We start from the raw sequence: 2985 nt of genomic DNA, 5'->3' as shown, positions 1-2985 counted from the left end.
CGCCATTGGCTGGGGCGGCGGCAGCGCGGCGGGCGCAGCCAATGGGAGCGCGGCTTCCATGGGGCTTGAGTTATTAGACGGCGGGGTAAAAGCACCGCGCGGCAGAAGCCAAGGAGAGGCCGCGGGACCCGCAGCCATTTTTCTGCAGTGGAGCGAAATGGCCAACTGGGCTTTTCCTTTGTTCCATAAAGGGGGATCCGCCATGTGAATCCACACCACGCGGGGTGGTGGGAGCCTCTAGCACGGTGCCAGACGACTCACTGAAGAAGGAAGATTTAAATATATATATATATAATCTCAAACCCTTAACAAAAAAAAAAAAAAGTAATGCGGATTTTTTTTTTTTCTCCCTTATGATTCGGGATCCATCTTTGTCTTGTGTAACTAGGTCATGGCACACCCTATGTCAGCAGTTAACAATTTCGAATGCCAACAAAAAGAGTAAATACATTCTTTTTATATTTTTTTCGTTGTTTTGGGGGTTTTTAAGCTTAAAACAGCTCTGATGACTGAACAATAAATTTGAGAGACTTCTATATTAAACATTTGATTCCTGGCCATTTTTCTTAACTCCTTTGGTGCTTAAAAGGTAATGTTTTAAATATAGGTATAGGAATAGTGAATTCTGGCAAAAAATAAGGCAATTTTACTATGATAAGCTTTTTTCTTTCTTTCCTCTTACATTGTAAGTACCCAATCCATTCTGTCCTTGCTAAGTGTAGTTTTCATGTTAATGTTACTGAAGTGGTCCTTATTGCTAAGCCTTCATTTGCATGTCTTATGTTTTTGTCTGTTTAAACCAATTTATGCTTTTTGAAATATTTTACTTTTAAAGCGATCTATCTGGCTAAGATATGCTTAAAAGCTGTTTAGAACCAGTAAATGTTAACAAGGTGTTTTCACACTGGCATATGCAGCCTAAAACTATTGAGAATATTTTTAGTGTCTGCGTGCTCTGTGGAAAAACACTGAACGTCCTTTTTATGTACAGAGTAAATCTGCCACAGGAAGGTAGATTTAAGCCTCGAGCAGGAGTCCTCGCCTGTGTACGGTCAGTCAACATAGCTGGACTTTTTCTATAGCTTTTTTTCCCCCTTTATTTTGCCTCTTTTTTTTGATGCTAGACCACTGCCATACAAAGRTCTGTAACTAATCTTAACAAGATCCGCTTTGGCTTGCAAACTTACGAGAGAAGTGGTGATACAGATCATATATATATTTATAGCYATTATTTTAAAAAAGAGTAACAACTTCACCTTCAGAGCTGCATTCAACTATGGTGTGCGGGTAAGTAAACCCTTTTGCCCTTGCAGAGGAACAAATAGCCCAGGCCTGTAGCTAATGGTATTGTCCTGGGTGGAAAGATCCCAATGGTCGTCTGAAAGCGGTGGCGATCTCCTTCTCCTCAGAAACATCTAACAGTGCCTCTGAAACGTCTCTTTTTCAGGGAGGGATTTGATTTCTCTTTCTGCACAAAGCTCTTGGTCGTCCTCAGACCTGGGTGGTTGGGGTTTTTTTTTTATGCGGAGAGACGCTGTGAATCCATTGCAGGCGTTACGTGGCTGTTAAATTGAAAGCACCAAAAAAATAAAAAAAAAAATCTGCCTGTGAACAGTAAGATGTTAGTGAGGTTGATGTTAAAAAAAGGCGAGAAGGCGGTGGTGGTGATGGTAGGGATCCCTTACATGTTTTATCCGCCTAATTAAAGAAGCTCGACAAAAAACAGGCAACAAAATGGGGGGGGTGTTTTTCACGACGGTGAGTCTTAATGGCGGATGTCTCCCTAGAAAGCACTGTAAAATCCTTCATACCGAKAGGCAGTGACTTGGAGAGAGGGGGGAAAAAGGAGGTCTGGAAGTATATCCAAAATGAGGGAGTTTCCTTCCAAGTGAGGGACCCTTTGCAGCCTGAGTGTTACAGATGGAGAGCCGTGACGCAGTTGATATTCACAGCAGTTGTGCTTTAGTGCTGCCACCCAGCCCACGAAATGGCCTCCCCGCCGAATTCTGGTGGGTTTATTATGTGAAAGGCTGCAGCAGCCCCGTGTCCCGGGCGGCGGGAGGGGCGGCCGGCGGTGGGCACGGCGCTCCCGGTCGCGCTCCGTGTTGTGTGAGGGCAGCCGCCATCATGGCTTCTCCTTCCCTTCGGCGCCGCGTTCTCCTCAGCGCTGGGCGGTGGCCGGCGGGCTCTCCCCCGCTGCCTCCCGGCGCTCCGCGTCCCGGGCGCTGCAGGGAAATGGTGGGTTTGGGGTGGTTTGTTTTTTTGGTTGTTTTTTTTTTCCCCTTTCCCGCCCCCTCCTTCCCCCAGCGCTTTGTGAGGGGCTGTGGAAGGGCGAAGCCAGGCAGGGAGCGCCGGCTCTTTCTCCCAGCGCACAACATGGCGGGAGCGCCCTGCGGCAGCGGGGCTGGCGGCGCTCCAGCCGKGCCGGGCGGGGGGGCGGCCGGCCGGGAGGACAAAGGCAGCTCGGATAATGCCGGCGCAGCCCCGGCTGCTATAAATAACACCGCCCTTCCCCCGCTGCAGCCTCGCGCTTACTTATAAACAGCAAGCTATGGAAGTCGCCTAATAGAGATGGGGGGGGGGAAAAGAGGAACAAACAACCATACACACCCCACGCCACACGCACAAGGGAAAAAATAAAATGTACCGAAAAATTAAAGCCTGGACAGTGTGGGGGACGGGGGGAACCAGCAGCGTTGGCTGCGGGAGGGGCCGGGCGGCGCCGCCACCTCCCCGCCCGGAGCGGGTGCGCCGGGGGGAGCGCGGCCGCCGCTCCCCGTCACATGGCTCTTTGTTGTTTTCCTTCTCTGCCTCTCCTGGGCTGTTCCCCCCTCCGCCATCGCCCAGCCGGGGTAGCGCTGCCCTGCCTCCTCCGGCCTGCAGCGCTGAGCTCTCGGGCCCGCACGGGCAGGGCTGGCGCGGAGCCGGTGCTGCGCTGCAGTGGAGCCGCCATGGCCCGACGAGGTGTTACATGTGGCGTCTTTT

The sequence above is a fragment of the Malurus melanocephalus genome, unplaced genomic scaffold (assembly GCF_030028575.1).
Source record: "Malurus melanocephalus ecotype Western Australia unplaced genomic scaffold, MMel_1.1 scaffold_325, whole genome shotgun sequence".
Lineage (NCBI taxonomy): Eukaryota > Metazoa > Chordata > Aves > Passeriformes > Maluridae > Malurus > Malurus melanocephalus.
Note: the sequence above shows the minus strand (reverse complement) of the source record.